Source organism: Salvelinus sp. IW2-2015, linkage group LG13 (genome assembly GCF_002910315.2).
Source record: "Salvelinus sp. IW2-2015 linkage group LG13, ASM291031v2, whole genome shotgun sequence".
NCBI classification, from domain to species: Eukaryota; Metazoa; Chordata; class Actinopteri; order Salmoniformes; family Salmonidae; genus Salvelinus; species Salvelinus sp. IW2-2015.
The window spans coordinates 9,242,267-9,258,339 of NC_036853.1; positions in this window are offsets into that span (position 1 = coordinate 9,242,267).

Sequence of the window (16,073 nt, forward strand, 5' to 3'; positions counted from 1 at the left end):
TGAATACCCTTACATACCTTGCCTCGAATACCCTTACATACCTTGTCCCTCGATACCGCTTACATACCTTGCCTCGAATACCCTTACATACCTTGCCTCGAATACCAAACCTAACATACCTTGCCTCGAATACCCTTACATACCTTTCCTCGAATACCCTTACATTTTTTAGCAGCTTGTAGATTCAGGGAAATCAAATGACGCTCAGAAAAGGGAGCCAATTGATGATCTACATATATAACAAATTGTAACAAAGGGGAAATTATGAATAAATCTATTCTATATTTTCATTACATAGTTTTGTTGGTCCAGGTATAACCCTTTACATCCAAATAACGGCAGGCAAAATCAACAGAGAGATCCTTGCATAATATTGTGATGATATTGCTATTTTGAGAGCTTTGACTCATTCTATGAGGAAAAATGATCAGCAGTCATTAGGTGCTTCTTTAAAACCCCCTGAAAGAATTAGAATAGCCTCTGAGTATTTGTTGCATAAATACTGTAATTTTCTGGTAAGTTGGGCAAAAAGGGTCTAATTTGGAGCATGTGAGTTATGTCCATACACATTACAAATGATGAAAATAGCATTGTCAAGTTTAACAGTTACTATGAAAAATCTCCTTTAAACTTGTGGATAAGCGTCAAAACACCAGCAGAATGGTTTGATCCATGACTAAGATGGGCCATGTCTCCCCATTGTGACTTCAAGTCACTTTCATACTAATATGTTTCCTGAAGAAGGACAACATCTTGCTTGGACAAGTGTGAAAACACTCTCTCTCTCACAGCGACGCCATCTTGGCTACCCCAAACCTTGTTTCCTGACTTTGCTTGCGGCTCGGTGGCATCACAACGTAACTCCATCTCATAATCGTCGTGCTCACAAAAATGATCCCCAAACTCAACTCTGTTTTACTCCTGTCGCGGCGGAAAACATTCAGCTGTCTCTTTCTACACAGCTCAACCACCAGTCTTTACTGGCTGCAGAAATGTATGGACGCAGTGTTCTAATTCGATGAGGTTTAACAGCGGTTGGCATCCAATAAATGTTGCATTACTGCCACATACTAGACTAGAGTATACCTCGCTTATACTTAGCTAAATACAAATAAATCAACCAACACCCTACTATCTAACCCTACACTCACTAAAAACCCATCACCCTACTCAACTATTTAAATATATCTAGTCCTACCTCAGGCCAACACCACCACTCAACACACCTTGTAACTCTTCTGACGTCAAGTCTCACACACCCAAATACCTCTCTGCAGCTGCCACCACAACTTCAATTTTCTACAACTTACGTTGCATCCTGCAGTATGGTTGACAACCATTGCTATAAATCTGTTCTTAATGAAGCATATATAACTTGTTGGCCTATCCCTCTGTACTGGTACAGATTTTCTCTCCAATTTCGTGGTATCCAATTGGTAGTTACAGTCTTGTCTCATCGCTGCAACTCCCGTCTGGACTCGGGAGAGGCGAATGTCGAGAGCCGTGCATCCTCCGACACAATGCCCACTTAACCCGGAAGCCAGCCGCACCAATGTGTCGGAGGAAACACAGTACACCTGGCGACCGTGTTAGCGTGCACTGCGCCCGGCCCACCACAGGAGTCGCTAGTGCGTGATGGGACAAGGACATCCCTGCCGGCCAAAACCCGGACGACGCGCTGGTCCAATTGTGCGCCGCACCATGAGTCTCCCGGTATCGGCCGGCTGCGACAGAGCCTGGACTCAAACCCAAAATCTCTAGGTCCACAGCTAGCACTGTGATGCAGTGTCTTAGACCACTGTGCCACTTCGGAGGCTTACCCATCTTCTCTACTTTCTTCACTACCCCAGCAATTCAAAACGGTTTAATTGGCATGGGAAACATCTGTTTACATTGCTAAAGCAAGTGAAATTGAAATAAACGAAATGAACAGTAAACATTACTCTCACAAAAGTTCCAAAGGAATAGAGACATTTCAAATGCTATATTATGGCTATATACAGGGTTGTAACGATGTGCAAATAGTTAAGGACAAGTTTATCTGAAGTTCCATGTATAACACTTGTATCTTTTATCAATGTTTATTATGAGTATTTCTGTAAATTGATGTGGCTCTCTGCAAAATCACCGGATGTTTTGGAGTCAAAACATTACTGAACATAACGCGCCAATGTAAACTAAGATTTTGGGATATAAATATGAACTTTATCGAACAAAACATACATGTATTGTGTAACATGAAGTCCTATGAGTGTCATCTGATGAAGATCATCAAAGGTTAGTGATTCATTTTATCTCTATTTCTGCTTTTTGTGACTCCTCTCTTTGGCTGGAAAAATGGCTGTGTTTTTCTGTGACTAGGTACTGACCTAACATAATCTTTTGGTGTGCTTTCGTCGTAAAGCCTTTTTGAAATCGGACACTGCGGCTGGATTTACAACAAGTTTATCTTTAAAATGGTGTAAAATACTTGTATGTTTGAGGAATTCTAATTATGAGATTTCTGTTGTTTGAATTTGGCTCCCTGCACTTTCACTGGCTGTTGTCAAGTCGATCCCGTTAACGGGATCTCAGCCATAAGAATTAAAGTACAAATGGGAAAATAAATAAACGCAAATATAGGTTGTATTTACAATGCTGTTACAGCATATGACAACTTCTGCACTACTGTAACCCTGAAAAACTCAACCTGCCTCTCACACACCGGACATTTCGGAAGTTCTCGGAGCCAGGCCCAGCCAATCAGATAAAAAAAAAAAAATACTCCTCAGCACAAGCCCGCAGGTGAAGAAGCCTGATGTGGAGCTTCTGGGCCGGATGTGGAGATCACGTGGTCTGCGGTTGTGAGGCCAGTTGGACATACTGCCAAATTCTGTAAAATGACATTGGAAGCGGCTTATGGTAGAGAAATGAACATTAAATGGCAACAGTTCTGATGGACATTCCTGCAGTCAGCATGCCAATTGCACACTCCCTCAAAACTTGAGACATCTGTGGCACTGTGTTGTGTAACAAAACTGCACATTTTAGAGTGGCCTTTTATTGTCCCCAGCACAAGGTGCAATTGAGTAAACAAATTTGTGCACGACATTTGAGAGAAATAGGATTTTAGTGGAGAAAGAGAGAAACTTCCCTAAACTTGATGCTCTAACTATTACTGAATTCCTACAAGTCTGTGTGTAGTCACTAAATGTGATTCCAACCAATTGCCTGTGCATTGCTTAGGATAGTTAATCTTTTTTCAACAAATAACTATATTTCATACCTATTAGAATTGATGCAGTATTATGCTGTGTAGTGTCCCACAGGCAGTCAGGCTCCTGTTTTTTCTGTGTTGTAGGTATCTGTCAGAGCTGTGCTGTGTGGATGGGGCTTTTGGTGTGGGCCAGGCTACCTTCCCTGTGGTAAGTTACATTACACCCCTCCTATTCACCACTCTTCTTTCTCTCTGTTTGTCTCTCGGACATTAGGAGTGAATTAACTCAATAGCTTAACACAGCCAATATCTTCTGTTCTTCAGGGTGTGAAGCTGCTCTCCTACCTGTACAACGAGGCCCAGAGCAACTACAGCAATGCAAACTACACTGTGCTGCTGTCCCTGCTCAAGAGCAGCTGTGAGCCCTACACATGGTCAGTCACCCCAGTCTGACACACACACAACATGTATTGATCTGTCCCACACATCCCACATGGAATTCATGCTAACCTGCATGACTGCATCACCAAAATGCTTTAAAGATGCTTGTAAACAACCTGTGTAGGCATGGTTATGTGCCTGATCAATCCTGTTCCCTGTGTTTGTGCTGTCTGTAGATTTGTGTCAGACTGGGTGTAAAGCAAAGTGGTCCGGGACTTGAACAGAGAGTTCATGATCGAGGTCAACGAGGACTACCTCAGTTTCAGAGGTCAGAACATACAATTCACTGCCTAATAAGAGTAACCTGCTAGTACACTAGTGACCTTGGTACAGCACCCAGCGACCTGCATCACGCCTCTTGTAGTAACGAGAGCTATTGATACAGCCTGTTAACAAATATGGATTTCGTTACCACATTCAAGGACAGTATCACCTTTAGATTTGTCTGTGGTTTAGAGGATCATTTGCTGATCTGCTACACCTCAACTCCTGCAGGGACCAACCTGGGGTTCCTCACTCCTGTTTTAGAGGTCAATGACTTTACTCCGAGAGAAAGAGGCGAAGCGAGAGGATTTACTCCGCTCAAAATCTGTCCGCATGAGATAAGCAGACCAAGTGGGGATTATTTGTATGGAGGTCTATGAGAGAGTGTCGAATTACGTGAGGCCTATTTGATCGAAAATAAGTTTCATAATGTTTAGACTGCTACAGATGTACTGATATAAGTGGATGCACGTGGCAACTTTGAGAAAACAACTTGGTTGGGTCTGTTGTTCACACACGTATCTGCCCTCGCATTGGCTAGAATGATCCCACCTGATCTCGCCTTCTTCCTCCCATCTTTGAGTACATGTATTTCCATTGTTGGAGCGGTCACTTGACTATCTTGTCAATATAATGGATACTATTTGCTTTACTCCAAGTGAGTCAGTTAGCGAAGCAGTCAGTGAAACTTGCTTGGAAAAACTCTGGAAGGTTTAGGATCACATCTTCATGTAAAGAGCCATAATATGAAACCTGGTGAATTCACCCCTCCAGTGCCTGTATTAGGGTACACCGGATTAACCTGCTCAGTTTTTATTTCTATTGTAGAGCCAGGAAAAACCCAGTTGGAAAAACTCGTTGCGTAGTCATTATTGCTGTGCCTCATAGTCTCCCGTCTCCTCTTTCCCATCTCCTCTCTCCCCCTAGACAAGCACTTCTGGGTGCAGGGCTACACCCTGATCTCCCCTGACTTCGAGGACTGTCTTCTCTGACACATTGTCAACGACATCTACGGGAAGACCATTAACCTACTCAAGATCTACTGTCCCCAGGTCAGTAGTAATAATTCATTTTCACAGCCATACTGTCATGGCTGTTGTAAGAAGGAGACCAAGGCGCAGCGTGGTAAGCGTACATTCTTCTTTATTATAAGAACGAACACTGAACAAACGAACAAAATAACAAAACGAACCGTGAAGCTAATATGAGTAGTGCATACAGGCAACTAAACATAGAACAAGAACCCACGAACACCAAAGGGAAAATGGCTACCTAAATATGATCCCCAATCAGAGACAACGATAAACAGCTGCCTCTGATTGGGAACCATATCAGGCCACCATAGACATACAAATCACCTAGATCTGCAAAAACCCTAGACATACAAAAAGCCCTAGACAACACAAAAACTAACGTACCCACCCTAGTCACACCCTGACCTAACCAAAATATAAAGAAAACAGAGATATCTCAAGTCAGGGCGTGACACATACAGTCTCATATAGGTTTTGGCCTTTCTAGGGAGTTTTTCCTAGCCACCGTTTTTCTACACCTGCATTGCTTGCTGTTTGGGGTTTTAGGCTGGGTTTCTGTACAGCACTTTGAGATATCAGCTGATGTAAGAAGGGCTTTATAAATACATTTGATTTGATTTGATATTATGTCCTAGGGTCAGTGATTACTAGGATGAAATTACACAGAGTGGCACAGCGGTCTAAGGCACTGTATCTCAGGGCTAGAGGCGTCACTACAAACCCTGGTTCGATTCCAGGCTGTATCACTACCGGTCGTGATTGGGAGTCCCATAGGGCGGGGCACAATTGGCCAAGTGTCGTCTCGGTTAGGGTTCGGCCGGGATAGGCTGTCATTGTAAATAAGAATTTGTTCTTATCTGGCTTGCCTAGTTAAATTAAATAAATAAATAATAAAGATACTGACCCATGGTTAAGGTTAGACTGTGGGAGTGCTAAATTGATCCTAGATCTGTACCTAAGAATCTTCTACCAGATCAGCTCAGCGGTCCTATGTTGGAGCTCGGAGTCTGAGCTTCCCTCGCATCGCTGTCACCTTCTCCCTGCAGGCAGAGATGTGCCGTGTACTGAAGATGCATCCTTAGAAATGCATGAAACTCAAAACTGCCATGAAAACCAGGCATTAATAAATAATACATAGGATTTTATAGCACTTTTCTAAAGCCAAAGATGCTTTAAAGTGTAGTGCAGTAATGTTAATTAGAAAGATGTAAGGAGAAGAGAGAGCAAGAGAGGGGAAGCAACAGTAATGGCCCATTAAACTGATGTACAGATACGCAACTTGAAACCCTGCATGATCTACAGTACAAATCCATGGCCTATCTTTCAGCTAGAACAGAGGGCAGGGGAGAACAGAACAGGGGAGAGGTAAGCCCCAGAGGGAAGGGGAGAACAGAACAGGGGAGAGGTAAGCCAGATAGCAGGGGAGAACAGAACAGGGGAGAGGTAAGCCAGAGGGAAGGGGAGAACAGAACAGGGGGAGCAGGTACAGCCCCAGAGGAAGGGGAGAAAACAGAACAGGGAGAGGGTAAGCCAGAGCAGGGGAGAACAGAACAGGGGAGGAGGTAAAGCCAGAGGAAGAGAGAACAAACAGGGGATGAGGTAAGCCAGAGGGGAAGGGGAGACAGAACAGGGGAGAGGTAAGCCCAGAGGGACAGGGGAGAACAGAACAGGGGAGAGGTAAAGCCCCAGAGGGAAGGGGAGAACAGAACAGGGGAGAGGTAAGCCAGATAGCAGGGGAGAACAGAACAGGGGAGAGGTAAGCCAGAGGGAAGGGGAGAACAGAACAGGGGAGAGGTAAGCCCAGAGGGAAGGGGAGAACAGAACAGGGGAGAGGTAAGCCAGATAGCAGGGGAGAACAGAACAGGGGAGAGGTAAGCCAGAGGAAGGGGAGAACAGAACAGGGGAGAGGTAAGCCAGAGGGAAGGGGAGAACAGAACAGGGGAGAGGTAAGCCAGAGGAAGGGGAGAACAGAACAGGGGAGAGGTAAGCCAGAAGCAGGGAGCAGAACAGGGGAAAACAGGGGAGAGGTAAGCCAGAGGGAAGGGGAGAACAGAACAGGGGAGAGGTAAGCCAGAGAGCAGGGGAGAACCAGAACAGGGGAGAGGTAAGCCAGAGGGAAGGGGAGAACAGAACAGGGGAGAGGTAAGCCAGAGAGAAGGGGAGAACAGAACAGGGGAGAGGTAAGCCATAGGGCAGGGGAGAACAGAACAGGGGGAGAGGTAAGCCAGAGGGCAGGGGAGAACAGAACATGGGAGAGATAAGCCAGAGGGCAGGGGAGAACAGAACAGGGGAGAGGTAAGCCAGAGGGCAGGGGAGAACAGAACAGGGAGAGGTAAGCTCCGAGGCAGGGGAGAACAGAAAAGGGGAGAGATAAGCCAGAGGGAAGGGGAGAACAGAACAGGGGAGAGGTAAGCCAGAGGGAAGAGGGAGAACAGAACAGGGGAGAGGTAAGCCCCAGAGGGAAGGGGAGAACAGAACAGGGGAGAGGTAAGCCAGATAGCAGGGGAGAACAGAACAGGGGAGAGGTAAGCCAGAGGGAAGGGGAGAACAGAACAGGGGAGAAGGTAAGCCCCAGAGGGAAGGGGAGAACAGAACAGGGGAGAGGTAAGCCAGATAGCAGGGGAGAACAGAACAGGGGAGAGGTAAGCCAGAGGGAAGGGGAGAACAGAACAGGGAGAGGTAAGCCAGAGGGAAGGGGAGACAGAACAGGGGAGAGGTAAGCCAGAGGGAAGGGGAGAACAGAACAGGGGAGAGGTAAGCCAGATAGCAGGGGAGAACAGAACAGGGAGAGGTAAGCCAGAGGGAAGGGGAGAACAGAAACAGGGGAGAGGTAAGCCAGAGAAGCAGGGGAGAACAGAACAGGGAGAGGTAAGCCAGAGGGCAGGGGAGAACAGAACATGGGAGAGATAAGCCAGAGGGCAGGGGAGAACAGAACAGGGGAGAGGTAAGCCAGAGGGCAGGGAGAACAGAACAGGGAGAAGGTAAGCTCCGAGGGCAGGGGAGAACAGAAAAGGGGAGAGATAAGCCAGAGGGAAGGGGAGAACAGAACAGGGGAGAGGTAAGCCAGAGGGAAGGGGGAGAACAGAACAGAGGGAGAGGTAAGCCCCAGAGGGAAGGGGAGAACAGAACACAGGGGAGAGGTAAGCGCAGTAGGCAGGGGAGAACAGAACAGGGAGAGGTAAGCCAGAGGGAAGGATGAGAACAGAAACAGGGAGAGGTAAGCCCCAGAGGGAAGGGAGAGAACAGAACAGGGGAGAGGTAAGCCAGATAGCAGGGGAGAACAGAACAGGGGAGAGGTAAGCCAGAGGGAAGGGGAGGAACAGAACAGGGGAGAGGTAAGCCAGAGGGAAGGGAGAACAGAGAACAGGGGAGAGGTAAGCCAGAGGGAAGGGGAGAACAGAACAGGGGAGAGGTAAGCCAGATAGCAGGGGAGAACAGAACAGGGGAGAGGTAAGCCAGAGGGAAGGGGAGAACAGAACAGGGGAGAGGTAGCCAGAGGCAGGGAGAACAGAACAGGGGAGGTAAGCCAGACGGGAAGGGAGACAGAACGGAGAGGTAAAGCCAGAGAGCAGGGGAGAAACAGAACAGGGGAGAGTAAGCCATAGGGCAGGGGAGAAACAGAACAGGGGGAGAGGTAAGCCAGAGGGCAGGGGAGAACAGAACATGGAAAAGAATAAGCCAGAGGGCAGGGGAGAACAGAACAGGGGAGAGGTAAGGCCTGGGAGAGCAGGGAGGGGAGAACAGAACAGGGGAGAGGTAAGCCAGAGGGCAGGGGAGAACAGAAAAAGGAGGAGAGATAAGCCAGAGGGAAGGGGAGAACAGAACAGGCGAGAGGTAAGTCAGAGGGATAAGGAGGGAAGAACAGAACAGGGAGAGGTAAGCGCAGATAGCAGGGGAGAACAAGAACGGGAGAGGTAAGCCAGAGGGCAGGGGAGAACAGAACAGGGGAGAGGTAAGCCAGAGGGAAAGGGGAGAAACAGGATGACAGAGGAGAGGTAAGCCAGAGGGCAGGGGAGAACAGAACAGGGAGATGTAAGCCAGAGGGAAGGGAAGAGAACAGAATAGGGGAGAGGTAAGGCACGAGGGAAGGGGAGAACAGAACAAGGGGAGAGGTAAGCCAGAGGGAAGGGGAGAACAGAACAGGGGAGAGGTAAGCCAGGAGAGCAGGAGAGAAACATAACAGGGAGAGGTGTAAGCCAGAGGGCAAGGGGAGAACAGAACAGAGGAGAGGTAAGCCCCGAGGGCAGGGGAGAACAGAACAGGGGAGAGGTAAGCCAGAGGGAGGAGAGAACATAACAGGGGAGAGGTAAGCCACTAGGGCAGGAAGAGAACAAACAGGGAGAGGTAAGCCAGAGGGAAGGGGAGAACAGAACAGGGGAGAGGTAAGCCAGAGGGAAGGGGGAAACAGAACAGGGAGAGTGATAAGCCGCAAGAGAGCAAGAGGAGAGAACGATAACAGGGGACGAGAGGTAAGCCACCGAGGGCAGGGGAGACAACAGAAACAGGGGAAGGTATAGCCCATGGGGATAAGGCAGAGGAAGAAGAAAAATGAAACAGAAGGAAGACAGAGACAAACGGAAGAGAGCCGAGAGAGGGCCAAGGATGAGGAAGGAGAAGGGGAAACAGAAACAGGGGAGAGGTAAGCCAAGGATAGAGGGAGAACAGAACAGGGAGAGGTAAGCCAGAGGGAAGGGGAGGAAAAGCAGAACCAGAAATGGAGAGGTAAGCCCCAAGAGGCGAAGGGAGAGACAGACAAGGGGATGAGGTAAGCCAGATAGCAAGGGAGAACAGAACAAGGGAGAGGTAAGCCAAGGGAAGGGGAGAAACAGAACAGAGGAGAGGTAAGCCAGAGGGAAGGGGAGAACAGAACAGGGGAGAGAGTAAAGCCAGAGGAAGGGGAGAACAGAAAACAGGGGAGAGGTAAGCCAGAGGAGGGGAGAACAGAACAGGGGAGAGGTACAGGAGAACACGGAGATAGCCAGAGGGAGAGAACAGAACAGGGGAGAGGTAAGCCAGAGGGAAGGGAGAGGAAACAGAACAGAGAGGTAGCCAGAGGAAGGTGGAGAACAGAACAGGAGAGATGTAAGCCAGAGGGAAGGGGAAGAACAGAGACAGGGAGGAGGTAAGCCAGAGGGAGGGGAGAACAGAACAGGGGAGATGTAAGCCAAGATAAACGAGGGAAGGGGAACTAACAGAACAGAACAGCGTCTGGGAGGAGGTAGATACAGAACACAGGGGGTAGTTAAGCCGAGGACAGAGAAACAGAACAGGAGGATGAGGTATAGTCATCAGGGGTGAGCGGACAAAAAAAGATGGCACTGGATAGATCTCTGTCTAATAGATGGTTGTCTTTTCTCTGTCTTGTTGCTAGGTTCCTGTGCACGAGAGCAGGCACGCGAGGAACTGATCAATCAGGTCAGAGTTCGGCCGCCAAGACCCTGGAAAGCGTCTGTGGTGAGAGGACCATACACACGGTATCATACACACCGGTACACCACACACTTAGAACATGCACACACAGCACACACACACACCTTGCTACAACACTGATTTAACCTTTACAACATTGCTCACAAAACTGATTACACCCCAAAATAGTATTGGCACATCCCTCTAGAGCTCTCTATAACCCTAAGGATTCCTCACAGAGACGAAAGAGAGAAGCGGGTGCATATGAATGAGAAAAGGCTTTGAACAGCTTCCAGAGCACTGCAGGGGGGAAATCTAATCATCGCTCACATAGTTTAGGAAACTGCTCATATAATTTATTACTTCAAATATGTGCCGAGTGAGAAGTGACAATGAAACGCTAGGGCCAAGTACTGCTGTGTGTGTATGTGTGTGTTAAGGGGACGGTAACCGGCGCTGCTGCTCTCTCTTGCCGCCCTGCAGGGTGCCAGGTGTCACAGCGTCTGGCTGAAGAGGAAGCGCTATGAGGACCTCGAGACTGCACCTGGAGCAGGACAAAAGAATGTGGACAAGAACGAGAGCGTTGCACTTTACTTTCAACTTTCCTCTTGAACTCTTTATATTTTAACTAGTCTGAGAGAATGTTGACATCGACAGAGAAAGAATGACAACTCAACTGTTTCCTTTTTGATGTTCATATCTTGAGAGAAGAGAGAGAGAGACGAGAGAGAGGAGAGAGAGAGAGAGAGAGAGAGAGAGAGAGAGAGAGAGAGAGAGAGACAAACAAACACACTTACTCTTTAACTCCTTTTTGATCTTTGATCATATAAACACCTGCTAGGAACAAAACACTGTTCTTTAATCTTCAGTGTTACTGTTGTCTTGCCTCAGCTGTAGTGTGGGTGTAACTTGTGTTTGTGTGTGTGTGTGTGTTGTTGCACAGTGCAGCCAGGATAAATGAGCAGGAGGATGACTACAGCTTTGGCAGAAAGAAGAAACTACAGGACCTGGAACAGCAGCTAGAGATCAGAGCCAGGTCTGTTCACTAGGGGGCGCCACCAAACACACGTGACACATAGAGCCATGCCTTGTCACTAGGGTGCGCCACCACACCAAACTCACGTTGTACACACGAAGCCATGCCTTGTCACTAGGGGTGCGCCACCACACCAAATTCACGTTGTACACACAGAGCCATGCCTGGCCACCAAGGGGGAGCCACCACACCCAACACACATTGTACACACAGAGCCATGCCTGGCCACCAAGGGGGAGCCACCACACCCAACACACATTGTACACACAGAGCCATGCCTGGCCACCAGGGGGAGCAACCACACCATACACATGTGACACACAGAGCCATGCCTGGCCACCAGGGGGAGCAACCACACCATACACATGTGACACACAGAGCCATGCCTGGCCACTAGGGGGAGCCACCACACCCAACACACATGTGACACACAGAGCCATGTCTGGCCACTAGGGGGCGCCACCATACCCTACACATGTGCTGTACACACAGAACCAGGCCTGGCCACAAAGGGGCGCCACCACACTAGTGATGTGTGGGGTTGTCTCCTAACCTGCAGTTATATCCGCAGGGCGTGCGTGCGGGTTTAGGGTAATTTAATATTGTGTGGATGAAGGGTGGGTGAGGGGTGGGCATGTTGAATAAAGAGAAAACAATATCTTAAAAAATCCATGAATGTACCATTTTTGTGCAATTTATATCTTTGAGGTTTTTCTTAAATTATTTTAGGCTATCTGTCATTAGTGCGTAAGCCTAAGCTTTATGTCCTAACTGTACTCATGCCAAAAAGCCAACACACCAATTGCCAAATGCTTTTGGGAACGAGCAGAAAAAGTTAACGTCGATCCATGGAAGCAAAAAGGACAATATGGAAGTTTAATTCAATAAGAGAAAAGCTGTGAAAGGAGAGCTGAAAATAAAGAGAAGGGAGTGCCAGAAAAGTAATGTTTGGGAAAGATTTGGTAAAGTGGTAAAAGAGGATGATAGCAGTGTTATGTTATGTGTGGTGATTGTGAGGCGCTATACACATTTGACAGTCACAAGACTGGGACCTCGAATAGGCCTATGGCACATCAAGGGAACTGTAGCCTGTTTAGTTGGGTTACATGGAAACTGAAATCTGGACACTGACTGTAGGTCTATAACCTCTCACAACTCCTTCAAAATTAAGCATTTCTTGCAGTAAAATGATACACCATATGTAGGCAACATTTTTACTTGGGAACAGGAGTGGAGAAATGTGATTTCCATTCCGCAGCCTCTGACTGTAGCCTACAGCGCATTTTCTAAATTAGCGCGTAGGGGTAGGGTGGGAACTTCAAATGTTCACTTTACCACATATAGTGATATAGCATATGCTGGTGGCTGTGGGTGAACAAACAGCTGATCTGCCCACCACCACACCATGCACACGGTACACACACAGAGCCAGGTCTGGCTACTAGGGGGCGCCATACACACACACACACACACACATATTACACAGCCACTCACACTCATTCCTTTAGAGCAAATACTTTTTAAAAGCATAAATTGGACCTATATTTATTTACAAAGTGTCCAAATATAATAAAGCATGAATAATGGTTATAGGTTATTATGATAAAGGTCAGAGTTGCACTAATCTCATAATCAAATCATATCATCTCATATCTTGATCTTTAAGACACGCCTGATTAGGGTGAACATATAAATAACCTGAGAAACAATGCATCCTGGTCCTCAGGAAGGAGCTGATTGCCCAGTACAGCTACCTATCAAAGGAGGTAGAGGGTTCAGTGAATGAGACTGGATGGTTCCCAGGCACAGTTCCTACAGCAAGACCAGCAGCTGACTAAGGTATGTACTCTCTCTCATACACACTGGGGAAAGGGGCTATAAGAATCCTGTTAAAGATGGTGATGATGATGATGATACATTACTATTAGATACAGCACTTATCTAAACCCCCAGGCTATTCTTGAGAAGTATCCTCTAGGAGGGCAGAGACCCCCTATGGAAATAATACAGCCAACACCAGCTCAGACCACTCAACCATCAGCACAGGTATGTGTGTAGAATGGCATCGCATAGAAGTTAACCCATATGCAGACTGCTTAAAACTCATAGAAGTGTAAGCTTGACTGAGTGTGTGATCTCAGCTCTCTGCCCTTACCTCACTGTTTCCATCCCTGTCTTGGACATAGCCCTGTGAGCATCAGTCAGTGGAACCAACCCAGGCCCTTCTCCACCAATCCTCTCCCCTAAACTCCCCGTCTACGACCCTCGACCCCCCCCCCCGCCCCCTCATCTCAGAGGATATCGACTTTAATGACTTCCTGCCCAAGCCGCCCAAAAGCCAGCAGGTGGACCAGCCCTGCAGGAGATTGGGTCTTACCTCCCTGAAGCTCCCGCTCCTCTCAAACCTATAGGCTATGACCCCCTTACAGTCCCTTTGAGGACGTGACGACACCAGTCCTGGACCTGGCTAGACCTCGCTGGGGACCTGGAGTACAGCCTGATGTGGCTCACCTCCACCTCCACCCCTACATCCCCCTAGGTCCCCCTGAGTCTACTCTAGGATGTGTTGTGTCAGGGAGTCATTCTTCAGACTCCACCTTGGGAGGAGGGTGTGTAGTCTCTGGGGCTGAACCCCTTCATGCTCCTCCACCCAGGGTTGAATCTGAGGAGTGTCCAAAGTCACTTCCAAGTAGAGGAGTCAGGTGTGTGGTGTCAGGAATGGTAAACCTTCCTTCTCCGATAACAGGAAGTGACTATGGACACTCTTCAGATTCAGCCATGGGCAGAGGGTGCATGCTATCCGGGATTGAACCCCTTCGAGCTCCTCTTCCTGGCACCAACTTCGGACAATCCTCCGACTCCACCCTGGGCATGGGCTTTGTGGTGTCATGTGTAAATCCTCTACCCTCCCCCGTCCCTGGCAGTACCTATGGACACAGCTCAGACTCTGCCTTGAGAGTGGGCTGTGTGGTGACGGAGACTGGTAATGAATACGACCGCAGGACTCTGGAGCAGCAGCGGCTGGCTGAGGGCATCTTGTCCTGGGCAGCGGGCTTGGCTCTGTCCCCTGGAGAGAGTTCAGAGAGGGAGTACCTCCACTCCCTGGCTGCTCAGTACCCGGTGGAGCATTACGAAGACTGCTATAGTCTCATGAGTAAGTGAAGTACACCACTGGAGGCTGCTGAGGGGAGGACGGCTCACAATAATGTCTGTAATGGAGTCAATGGAATGGTATCAAACACAGTGAAACCATATGTTTGATACCACTCCATCTATTCCGTTCCAGACATTACCGTCCTCCCCAATTAAGGGGCCACCAGCCGCCTGTGAAATCCATATATGCCTACATGTACAAATAATGTATAGGTTATGCAGTCAACTCCTGATTAGTGCACTTCACACACTGTTGTAGTCTAGTGCAATGCTTCTCAAACCTCTCCTCCGGGACTCCCAGGTGTTTCCCTATTTTCTTGTAGCTCTGAACTAGTTCCCCTGATTCACTACATAAGGGCTTGATGCTTAGCTGACAAGTTGAATCAGGTGTGCTATCTCTGGAATATATCAAACACGTGGAAAGATTTGAGAAAGGCTGGTATAGTGCACACATTCATGACAGTCCCAAGTCACTGGGAGATTCTCGTTTGGGCAAAAGACAGTCCTCCGTCCTCTCTCCTCCGTGACCTGGAAACCAATAAGTGGTCAAGAAGTGTGTCAATTCGTTAATAGGCAAATGAAAGTTCCCTCCCCTCCTCGATAGCCACCTTTCATCAAGGATCCTCATGTGTATCCTACTGCAGAAGAGTTTTGAAATCTGCCACACCCCCTTTGAATCAGCTTTTGTTTTGTCAGAGAAAAACATGCACAGTTTAAAAACAATATGCTACTTATTGTTTTATCTGTACAACTTTCTGCACAACTGACTTCATTTGTTTTGAGCACTTCACACATTTATTTTGGGATCCAGCCCTGGAAACGTAATTAGCCTAATGACACACGAGTGGAGAAGGAGACTCATTTTGAGCAATCTCATTTCATCCACGTTCACGCTCCTCGCCGACTATCCTCGATTAACTTTGACCTTTTCCAAAAGGAGGTGAGAGATGACGGAGGAGAGAGTATGCAGGAGGTGAGCAAGATCAAATTGATAAAAGGCCATTGCATCATACGGCATCAGGAACGCACTACTCCAGTCTAAAGTTGGCCAGGAAATAAACAGTGGTCATCTATTTGTTTTTAAGCTATTTTATTGAAGTAACCAGAAATGTATTATACACATATATTTTGAAGTAGAATCTCACCATGACTGTTTTTGTGAGCCGTTTCCTCGACAACATCTCTCTATTTGTGTGCTTAGCACTGACTATTTCGTACTCCTGTTAACCCCCCTCCTCTCTCTCCCTCAGTGTATCCTTGGTCAACAAGGTGGTGGTGGACTACTTCTTTGTAGAGCTGGGGGTGGATAGGCACTTTAAGGCCCTCAGGCACTTCCTGCTGATGGGTAGTTTGCCCAGTCTCTCAGCAACCTGATCTTTGAGGATAAAAAAAATGCAGCTTTCATACCTTGGTGTGTTAATATCATGTGCCTGTGTGCGTTTTGTCTGGGTGTGTATTTGCTGTGATTTGTGTGTGTCTGTGTTCTGTAAGTGGTGTTTTCATATCTAACCCATGTGTGTGTTCTCCTCTCGTCAGATGG